This window comes from Notolepis coatsorum (assembly GCF_963971535.1).
Source record: "Notolepis coatsorum genome assembly, chromosome: 15".
NCBI lineage: Eukaryota > Metazoa > Chordata > Actinopteri > Aulopiformes > Paralepididae > Notolepis > Notolepis coatsorum.
Window position 1 is genome coordinate 26,993,039 of NC_140179.1, and position 12,435 is coordinate 27,005,473.

The following is a 12,435-nucleotide window of genomic DNA, read 5'->3' on the forward strand; positions in this document are numbered from 1 at the left end:
GCGACACTAATTATTATATAATTACTCAGCATCAACCTGTAACCATCTACCCTGGAGTCTGCATATTAATGTATCAACGTTATAGCATAAGTGCCTCACGGAAAATTCAAAACAAAATTAAGGCGAGTCAGTAGTTAGTCCAAGGTAGAACCGGATCACATTTAAATTGCTCATTCAAATGCCATTAAAACATATAGGAAAATTCAATACAAAATTAAATTAAAGCATCCCAGCCGATAGTCCAAGGCAGGTTCGGGTCACAGGTTAATTGCTCATTCAATTGCCCTTAAAACAGCGACACTAATTATTATATAATTACTCAGCATCAACCTGTAACCATCTACCCTGGAGTCTGCATATTAATGTATCAACGTTATAGCATAAGTGCCTCACGGAAAATTCAAAACAAAATTAAGGCTTGTCAGTAGTTAGTCCAAGGTAGAACCGGATCACATTTAAATCGCGCATATAGATGACATAAAAACAGCGACAGTAGGAAAGAAAAAAGAAAGGAAGAGAGGGTAATGGTTAGAGTGCAAGCCATATAACCATATAGCCATTAAGTGCAAGCCATACCCGACCCAACCTGTTATCAAATATTGTTTATGCATATTCAACCGACCTTGGTATCTACTTTGGATCACCAAAGCTCAAAACAACCTGGATATAAAAATAAAAAGCATACCAGAAGTTAGTTAGGGACTCGGTCACTCTTGAACTGTGCAAACCAATGTCCCTTTGAACAGCAACAGCAACCAAAATACGTAACCATTAACGAATGTCTCAGCGCAGACCATAGTCGAAGCCCGCTGGCTAGCCCGAGGCTAGCGCGTAAGCTAGTGACGAATCCGGATAGCACGTTAGCCTACTATGTACATTGTTCAGCTAGCTCGTTAGCTTCCAAAGAGGCGATACACAAGTACGACCATGAGGTCAGCTTTAGCAAGTAACAGAAGTCATTGGGAAGCCCCGCTAGTTGGATGGGCAGAGGACAGTTAGCATGTCTGGGCATGACAGCAAGTGTTTGTGAATAGTCGACCTAATCAATGTATATAGGCCCAAACCGCCAAGTCACTCACCCTCCATAGATATCAAGCAACAGACTCGGGTGTCTTCGCGAGATATTCCTTCGCTTTAGCCAACGACCAAAACAAACGCTGACCACCGACCTTCTCCAACACAGATAGTTTCGCGGGAGCGAATAACGTGGGCCTCAGGCCTAGTCTCCATAGCTTAGTCAGGACCACCTTGTACTCGGCTCTCTGAGCTTGAACCTCCGGTGTAAAGTCCTCGAAAATGGCCACTTTGTGATCGCCAAACCTCAGAGTACCCCTTCTGGTACGAGCCGACCGCATGATGATTTCTCTCTGTTGGAGTCTGTTCAGCTTGACTATGATGGGCCTCGGTTCTTTGTTCACGCCGGGAGAAAACCTGCCCGCTCTGTAAGCCGACTCACAGATAGGAGGCGAGGGGAGGACGTCCGTCCCTAGTATCTTCTGCAGCAGTTCGGGCATGGTCTCAGAGAGACGGCCTTCACCGCTGGTCTCCGGTACTCCAACAATCCTGACGTTGTGGCGTCTATCCCGGGACTGCATCTCCTCCATCGCCGACTGTAGTTTGTTGACTTCAGCCTGCCTAGCCAGCAGGGCGGATTCAAGACCCGCCATCTTCTCACATTGTGATGATACCTCCGTCGTTAGCATGGCTAGTTCGTTAGCATTAGCCGATGAGGCAGCGTGAATCGTCTCCATCTTGTCTGTCAGCGGGACTACCGCCAGCCGTATTTCTTCTGATATCTCACGACGGAGGCTGATACAGAAATCCGCCAGCACTTGCTTCTGTGCTTCAGCGATGCGTGCCTCAGAGTCTGCGTGTACTTTCTTCTGTGCTTCAGCGATGCGTGTCTCAGATTCTGCGTGTAGCTTGGTCATGACCAAGAGCACAGCTTCGCTTAACTCCCCGACAGCGGGAGACGGTACGGCCATGCTCGGCGGTGTCGGTGTCGTGCCTAACTCTTTCATGGCTCTGGTTTCCACCCCCGCCATCGTAGAAAGTCGAAAAAAGTTGATGAATGTATACTAAACACGACGACCTAGCAAACAGATAAAAAACAAATAAAAATAAAATAAAGACTAATGGGGAGAAACGTATATTCAGCACGGTAGAAGGGAGCTCATGTGAAAACACGTCTACTCCATGATCGCTCAGCTCCGCCCCCCACTAAGATATTTCTAAGCTGCATTCACCACCTTATTTATACTGGAATTCACATTGATTCATTCCCCACCGTATTCATACTGGTGTCACTGATAACAACATCCACCACCATATTCCTACTGGTGTCACTGATAACAACATTCATCACCTTATTCAGAAAACAAATATGTTTTAACTGGAAGACAGAATTGTGCAGTCTTTACATTCTATATTTCATTTCTACTCCGCTCCATTACACATTGAGGACCGGCCGTCGCCGTCTAATATGTGGCTGGAGGACAAAGTTTTGTAAACAAACCGATGTACTTTTGGAGAGCTATATCTATACTTTATAGTATTGCTATCTGTCCATTCTCATTGTCACTTGAGTGCATAAACCGTCGCTTCATAATGGCCTAAAGAAAATAAAAATCCATCGGTTGGTTGTCATTTTATAGCGTTGTGAATTATGCTTATCATCCGGACTATTCCAGAGCATCTATGGATGAAATGGGGGCGGCGGGGGACGCCGATTAGTATTATTGATTACGAGTGTCCATGCAAGTAGCCACATTCACTGATCGATTGCTTGCGTTTTACAACAATGTCTGATCCGGCTGTAATTTGGGTGAAGAGGGTCCTACCGTCAGCCCATGTGATCGCCGGCAGCATTTCCCCATTATTCATCGGCATCTGGTAGATCGATATGTCCATTGGCTGATCATAAATCCCATTATTCCAGGCTGAAATCTGCGCTTCGAACCGTGATCAACGTTGCAGGCTGTTCGCTTTGGATCAGGCTAAAATGAAAAGCCTGATGGAGCGATGGCGCCCCTAAGAGGATCTGGCCGGTATTGCATGTCGCCGATTTCACAGAGGCGGGTAAATCTGCAGAGTCGATGGGGGATCTTGATCCATTTATTAATATGGAATAAAACAATAACAACTTGCCACGAGTTAACTCGTGGCTCTGGTCCTCAACGCATGGCACCGAAACCCGAGTTAACTCGTGGTTGGGCTGCAAAGTGTAACCTCTTGACAGGCAGGCATTTTTTTTATTTGAACTTGAGGACTGCATTTTTTCTTTTTTCAACGCTTAGCTTTATACTTTATACTTATAGCTTAAAGTATCGATGGACATAATGTATTAAGGCCTGTTATTACAGCTCTCTCATGTGTTTGATAGTTTGTAAACAGATGTTTTGATAGCTCGTTTTGCTGTTGTTAAAACATAATCTCCAGTCACTTCCAATTCATTAAGTAACTTTATGGCTACTGTTTTTTTAGGATTCTACTTTCACTGTCGAGGCGTGTGCGGGAGGGTAAAAAGAAGGACAAATGTAAAAGTAAACAAATAAATAAATAATGGAAAAACTGATGTTTGAAAGGGACACACCCAGAGGACAAAAGGCCATGTCCCTTGACCTTTAACTTATGTCCACCTGTCCATACACACATGCCCCGTTCTTGTGGTCCTCATAAAGTCTGAAGTTCCGACTTAGTGGATTCTGTTAGAACTCAAGGCGAGGTGCTGCATTGTCGGATCAGATGAGAACGAGCCCCTAGAACCGTGTGGCTGAGAGACACATAGGATGCACACAGCTGGCTCACAGCTTGCATTGTTTCCTACCGACTACTCTCACAGAGTAACGATAACGAACAACGACAGCGAGGGACTAAATATGCGTAAAGAAAAAAACCCTAAAGACTCTGCCGTCTGCCTGACTACACTGCGAGCCCCTAGCAGCACGAGACGAGACCTATAGAACTTAGAGTCCTTTACCCTCCACTGAAGAACGCCACCGCGAGATCCACAGGGACATGGAGGAGAAACGCGGTGTGGCTCATTTTGAGTTCCGTGTTTGGATGTTGACTTGACCGGGCTCGAACCGGGGGATAATCGGTGGTGGTGGACAGAGGGGATTGTACATTTTGTCCAGGGTGAGAATGAGAAAAGATAAGATAAGATAAGATAAGATGATCCTTTATTAATCCCCTTGGGGAAATTCGGGTGTCAAAGCAGCATGGGGGGGGGGGGGGGGGGGGGGGTGGATACAGGGTGGGGGATACATAGCTTAACAGTTGTGACGATCCCTCCCCCACATTTGTCTTCCTCTGCTCTGGCTGGCAGAGAAGAGCTGTCCCAGGCAGGATATCAGAGAGAGGCTGCCTCTGATCTCTGGCGAACTACCCACATATTTTAGTTCCTTTGGTTTTGATTGGTTTGGTGGTTTGGTTCTTTGGTTGTTTGGTTGCTGTCTTTGGTTCATTTGTTTTTGGTTGCTTTCTTTGCTTTTACACCTACAACATTCATGCTGCACATACACTCATCCACCCACTGCTGACACACTGATACTCATATTGGTTGCTCATCTAGTTTAATTATAATACATTCTTTGTTATTTCTTAAATTGTGCCTGTGTCTTCCCATTCTTGTTGCGAGCTTGAGCCAATTCATAACAAAGTCCTATACAGTCCAGTATCTACACTATAGATACACTATAGAACATGTATCTTCAAAAACACAAAGGCAAGGACGAATATTAAAAGTAGATATATATCTGTTAAAGGGGTAAACCTGTGGAATAACTGTGACAACGAATTCAAAATGTGTAGTTCGATTCATACATTAAGAAAATGTTCAAATAGCTCTCGGCGTTGCTACCAGCTTGGCTGGTCGTTCATACTAATACAATTGGCAGTAGGGTGGGAAGCTGGTGGGTGGGGATCGGACGTTGTGGACAGCGACTCCTACAGGTCGGTTGGTGCGCCTGCGCAGTAGAATCAGGAAGCGACGAGGGCGGCGTGTCCCTCCCATGCAGACCCTCGCCACTGAGAGATCGCGCTGTGCAGGTGAAAAGATGCGATGGCTGAACGACACTTGTCCCTCTAAGAAGTTTAAGACCGACCTCTCGGGCCGCCTAACTAGTTAGCATGCCGGAGTCTCGTTCGTTATCGGAATTAACCAGACAAATCGCTCCACCAACTAAGAACGGCCATGCACCACCACCCACAGAATCGAGAAAGAGCAATCAATCTGTCAATCCTTTCCGTGTCCGGGCCGGGTGTTCAAATAGGTGATACATAAATATATAACTGTATTATAATCCTAATTATATTTTATTATAATGTAACATTTTGAGGTTTCAAACGTTATTGACGACTCTTGAGGCAGATGCTATTTCTCAGTTTTTATTTATTCACAACAGTTCTCAGTTACAGGCTGCAGTGCGTGAGTGACTCATCCCTCAATGAGTGCACCCTGGGTGCCACACCCTCTTATACCTTCCCCAGGTCAGCCCCTGCCCCCTCGGCTCTGTTAACCTGCGGCTCCAATAGCGTCGCCGCCAGCCCCGGAATGGCGGAGTGCAGAGTGACAAGCTGGGCTGACCAACCAACCCAAATCCCAGGGTCGCTACAATAATATAACTATAATACAACTGTGACAAAAATAAAAATGTGTATACATTTTGTATATTACTGTATATAACTGTACACTATAACTATGAAACTTCTGTAACCTTTTTGCAAAATTATGTTCTGACACTTTATTAGTTTTTTAAAATGATATACAAATGTAATGTAAAAAGGGTAGGCAATATAAGCCTCGGCTTACATCGTTTTCATTCATTCATTCAAAGGCTGGGTTATAGTAGAGGGCATGATGGACACCTACAGACACATCAGCCTGCACTTAACCCCTGTTGTCCCTGTTATTCATTTAGATGCAGATGATGGAGTCCATGTTTAAAAGTACTGGAATTCCCCTTTAAGATCTGCCTGGTTCCAGACACATCTTTACCTATGGATTTCTACTATAGGGGTTTGTTATGGTAGCAGGTTTATATGGTTCCACTTAATTGGCCATCGCTACACTCTCGACTTGTTGTCATCTACTCCCTATTTAGAGTTATTTTGAGTTGAATTATCATTATCATGCACATCTCACAAGAAGAAATAAAGACTTACGCATTCCTTTCTGTAGGACCTCTGTTGCCAAATTCTCATTTGTTTATCAAGGTGCAGTGATCTAACAGAAACATGTTCCACTTTAAATATATTTAAAAGTAAGCTTAAAAAAGAACTACAGATCCTGTAGTCTGTAGTATCCATGTGTATTTGTATGAAGTCTTTTTTTTTTCATTATAATTGTTGTATAATGCTGTATTGTATGTATCTGTGTGTATGAGAGAGGGATATGCGCATGTGTGTTTGTGCAAATGTGGGGGGGGGGATTTCTTTGTGTAGTTATCCTATATAGGTTTAAGAGGGGAGGTTGCTTATAAGCCCTTGGTTTTTTTTTTACCTTTCCTGCACATTTGAACTGTTCTTCTTTTACTTATTTTATTCCAGAATGTATGTTTGTAAGTGCAAATAACAATAAACAAATATTAAACAAATAACACCAGAGCAGCTCACCATATCTCGCTAGATGTTCCCTGTGTTAACATAGAGGAGATTGGAGCGTTTCAAGGGTTTTAATGAAAGCAGTAGCAGGAGGGGAATAGAACGGGGTTATAGTTCTTGTCTTGCGGCTGCCGCTGTGGCAGCGAGCGGGCAAGTGGTCCTTGTTCTTGTCTTGGGGCTGCTGGGGCTGAAGCTGTGGCAGCGAGCGAGCAAGTGTTCCTCCTCGGGGACAGGGAAGGTCCAGGCAGGAACGGTGGTCCTGGGTAGTGGTATTTAATACCGCGACGACTTCTGGTCAGCGTCTTGGAGTTGAAGTAGGCACCTCGTCAACGGGGGATAGGATGCAGCTGTGAGGAGAGAGGTGCCTGGCAGCGTGCGAATCAGGGGGATGAAGTGCAGCTGTGCTAGGTGACGTGAAGTGAAGTGATGCTGGTCATATAAGGGTGAATGGAGGGGTGAATGGAGAAAGAGAGGATGAGGAGGAGTGTGTAGTGGATGGAGAGGGGGATGAAGAGGAGCGTGTGGTGAATGTGAGGGGAAAAGGAGGGGGAGTGAAGTATGCCCATGCTGTGATTATAACACATCCTCCTTCCAATTTGCTGCTCCCAGCAGTTGGAACTAGATGCAAAAGGCTTTGAAAATGGACAAATTGACTCCCCCTCACTACTTTTAAGGACTAAGAATACTAAGAAAGGTAAATAAGAATTTGTTCTTAATTGACATGCCCGGTTAAATAAAGGCAGAATAAAAAAAGATGAAATTGGTAACGGGAGCAGAGTTGAGCATATCAAATGAGATATGCGTTTTTCTTTACATTTGAGAACATGCATAAAACTCTCCCGTATAAGCACTGGAATTCAACTCACACATCAAACCAAAACAAAGAAACAAAGAAACAACTAGCTAGCACTGAAACTCGCGTTACCTGACTGAGTACCTGGGGCTACCGGTTAGTGGAAAGTAGTAAAAATAGTAGTAAAATAGTCAAGGGTTGAATTTAACATGGCATGAGGGATAAAACAGTGTTTTCTCAGTGCTACCCTTTTTTTTCTTTCTTTATTTTTTTTTATCTTTTCCCCCCTCCTTTTTCCTCAGATTTTCTCCCATCCCAATGTTAGTCGTTATGCCAATTCCCAATCTCCTTCCTGGTCGCTGCACACTTACCCCCCACAGTCGGTCTGGGAGAGTGGAGGCTATCACGTGCTTCCTCCGACACACGTCCAGCCAATCAACCGCTTCTTTTCACCTGGCAGCGCGGACTCTCACTGAGAGGGTGTAACGTGTGGAAGGATCACACTACCCCCCTTAGATCCTATCCGCGCTGAGCAGGCGCCCCGACCGAACTGTAGGAGTCGCTGTTTACAACGACCCGGACCCACCCCGCCAGCTTTCCCACCCTCTAATACAGCCAATTGTATTAGTGTGAACGGCCAGCCAAGCTGGTGACAACGCCGGAGCTGTGAGCTGGATTCGCGTCTCCGGTGTTGGTGACGAACGCAATCTCCGCTACGCCACCTGACCGCCCTAGTGCTACCCTGTTTTAAACAGTGCTATGAAACATAGTGTCTGCGGTGCATGTGATTGTTTCTGTCATGTGCGTTTGTAAGTGATGGGTGATGGGACCGTATCATTTAGCATTTAAATGGTTTGTACCCAGTGTCACTATACGTAGGAGGTTATCAGTTTGTAATTAATTCCCAAGGAGGTGGCTTGATTCTATTCTCCACGAGGCACAGAGCTCCCATTACACAGGATTACACACACGCAAACACGCGCTGGTGCACAGCGGCAATTACACAAGTGCAAATAGGAGTGGATGTGCACCAGGGTTCGGCTCTTAGCCCACTGCTCTTCATTACTGTAATGGAGGAAGCAACAAGGGATTCACAAGGAGAAGGGCCGTGGGAGCTGCTCTATGCTGATGATCTAGTGCTGACGGCAGATTCGGAGGAGGAAGTGAGGAGAATGTTTGTGGAGTGGAGGGATGGAATGAAGATAAATATCGACAAGACAAAGGTGATGATAACAGGGAGTGAAGGAGAGAGGATTCAGTCAGGAAGAGATACCCATGTGGAGTCTGTGGAAGAGGAGTGGGAGTAAACTCTGTGCTGTGTATAGAATGTGACAAATGGTGTCACCAAAGATGTTCAGGTTTGGAAAATCTGAGGGGAGTGAGGGATTTTACAGATGCCCCACGTGTGAGAGGGAAGAGGAGGAGGTGGTTGGAGATGGTGGTCTAGTGGTGGGAGGGGAGGTGCTGGAGGAGGTGAAGCAGTTTTGCTATCTGGGAGATGTGATGGACTGTGAGGCGGACTGTGAGTTCTCCTATGGTTCAGAAACATGGGCAATGACAAAAAGGGTGATGGTGGTGTTAAGAAGCTGTGATCGGAAGATGTTGAGGTATGTGGCGGGAGTCAGATGGCAGGATGGAGGGACCAGTGCCGAGGTGGATGAGATCTGTGGTGTCAGGGAAATTGCTTTCAAGGTGAGATATGGACGTCTCAGGTGGTTTGGACATGTGAGAAGATCGGAGGAGGGGGTGGTGTTGAGGGGTGGAGGAGATGATTGTGGATGGGCGGAGGCCGAGAGGGAGACCAAATCAGACGTGGAGGGGATGTGTGGAGAATGATATGAGGGATCTGGAGATAATGTAGACATGGCACAAAACCGTGCCCAATGGCGTGGAGTCATCGCCCGTCCAACCTCACTGTAGTGGGAAAATAGGGAGGTAAAACGAAGATGATGATGATGAAATAGCCCAGGTCATTTGGGGCTCGGGGAAGCACGAGGGAAATTGACTTTCGTGATAAGAAAGAGAAGTCACTTTAAGATAAACAGGACCAACGTGTCTTCTCTGTGTTCCAGGCGAACAGCCAGAGCAGAATGACTAGGGAACTGCGGGGGAATAAAGGAGAGACGGAGGGTGTGCGCGTGTGAGAGTACCCATTCTCAACCAAGTCTAGCAGAGCGGCTACATTCAATTAATTCCCGATGTAGAGGAGCGTATGCAGCCACGCGGTGCACGACGGGAAGGGGCGCCTGAAATTGGAAGGCGTTGGTGCGGCTTGTGCGCCATACAAACATTTACTTGAGTTCAACTTTATGCAAATGATTCCGTCCAAAGCAGCGCACCTTGCTGACATTGTTGGAGTTTAAAATAATAAGATGGATAGTTTTTAATACATTTCAGGTGTAGTAGCACAGGAGAGGGAGAGGGGGGTTTCTGGTGGGTTCATAGGTTAGATAAATAATAGACATGACATTATAATATAATTATTTGTGACTCTCCCAAAACATGCGGATAGCTGTATTTACTAGTTTGCTGTACTTTATTTTAATTATATAGCTTAACATGCAATGGATATGTTTATGATATTTACATATTTGGTATACCTGCCAATGTCAATAAAGGAACAAAACAACTACAACATTCAATTGTCCGTGACCATAGAAGGATGTGTGGGGGCATCATGACATCTCTATCCAATGGGGCCTGCCTACATTATTTCAGTGAAAGCCCATCAAGCAGCCAGTTTACATTTATATTTACATTTAGTCATTTAGCTGACGCTTTTATCCAAAGCGACTTACAAGTTTTGTACAAGAAAGAAAGAGGAGCTTTAAAATAAATAACTATCTGCGCCACGGCTATACCGTTTAATTCAATGATGGCCGAACAGAAAGTTCCCACACTTGGTACCAATGTGCGTTCACACTAATGACTAGGGGTGTAACGATGCGACCTCACAATGATTAATTTCTATTACGATTATTCAGGCAACGATTCAATGCATCATGGGGCGACAGTGGCTTGGGAGGTAGAGCAGTCGTCTGCCAATCCGGAGGTTCCCGGTTCGATTCCCGCTCCTCCCGGGCAGCGTGTCGATGTGTCCTTGAGCAAGACACTTAACTCCTAATTGCTCCCGATGAGCAGGTTGGCACCTTGCATGGTTGCCTCTGTCGTCGGTGTGTGAATGTGTGAGTGAATGGGTAAAACGTGAGTAACAAATTGTAAAGCGCTTTGGATAAAAGCGCTATATTAAAAAGCAGCCATTTACCAAAAAAGCAGCCATCATGAAATCTCTTCATTTGAACACGATTCGATTCGATAAATTAATTCATTTCAGTTAATTCCCCAAAAAAATTTGAATACACAAATGTGGCTGGGGGAACTGATTCACTCAGCATGAATGGACTATAGGTCAATAAAAACAATACACACAAAAAATATATATATATATATATATTTTTTTTTTTAATTTAGATTAATTTAGATTATAATCGATTCTAACATTTTCAAATCGATGCAGTTGAATTGTCACATTAGAATCAATGCATTTCGATTAATCGATGCATCGTTACACCCCTAGTAGCCTAGTAATGACCCTTCCTTCTTTCATAGTTTCCTTGGTCTGTGTGTCTTGTCAGTCAGTGTAGGAGGGGGGTGGGGGGGGGGGTCGGTGTATGTGCTTAATTAACATTAGCTAACATGATCTCTGTTTGAGGTGCTGACCTAGCTAATGATATTTGATTTCATTCATTCGCAGACCATGGCTGCACAGGCCTCTAGAAGCTCTTTTAAGCACTGGCCTGCCCCGCTTGCAGTCATCGTGCCACTGCTGACTAGGGGTGGGAATCACCAGTTTCATCATGATACGATACGATATCGATTCTTTGGACAACGATACGATATTTGCCGATATCACAAAGTCTCTCACGATACAATACGATACGATTAGATTCAGGTGCCTGCGATCGATATGAGATGATATCATATGCCCATTTAACACAATCAGTAACATTTAGATCAACAAAAAAAAGGTAATGAAAATATCATTTGACATTTGTATTTTTGAGCTCTTCCAGACATTTAAAGGAAAATCAATCTATTGTTTTTAATACAAATATACCTCCTGTTCACTGTAAAGTGCCACGTTTTGATATATTGAGCTTTAAACTTTAAGCTACATTTTTTGGAACTCAAAACTCACAACCTCCCTCTCCCAAACCGTTCCTACAACAATTTGTTGATGTTGCATGATCATGTATAGGCCTACATTTATTATGTATTATATTGTTTATGTTTAAATAACATTTAAACATCAAACTCCTCTGACCTCATCTGGTCTTTCCAAAGACTCGCGCACACACACACACACACAGAAAGGGAGAATGCTATGCTGTAACATCTACACACACGGAGCTACTGCTGTTGTTCTTGGGCGGATATGAGACTCGCCACAGGATTTTCAAAATAAGAGTATCGATATGAATCGATCTTATTACATCGCATCGATCCGATTCGATTGTTGATAATTACATCGATGTATCGATCTGGATCAATGTATCGTCCCACCCCTACTGCTGACCCAGGCTAGAGTGCCACTGGATCTCTCTCTGAACGCACAGAGAGGAAATTGGTTATCGGTCACGTTAACTATAGCTGACTATAGCTATCTTGTGATTTTTTTGTGTGTGAACTCAATATAGAAAAATGCAAATATGAACATTAGATGCTGTGTTATCAATATAACCACCTCGAGTGTTGCCATATTTTATGTTTATGTTGCAAATCTGGATAAGGGATAGTTCACAAGGAAGATATCCTTCTTCTATAATCCTACGATGTATCGCCAGGGAGGATTCGGCCCTGATACACTTTTCAACCTTCCAGGTACATGCAAAATACGCAGGCGAGTATGTGAACAACGACGCAGCCGCTTGTCTACTCGTAACATGCGGTTAAAAGCAAATATACCCTTACAGAGACAAGTCATGACACTCTCACTTGTTTCCCTGTAGGCTACCAGTTGGTCATTGCCTTCTGTAATA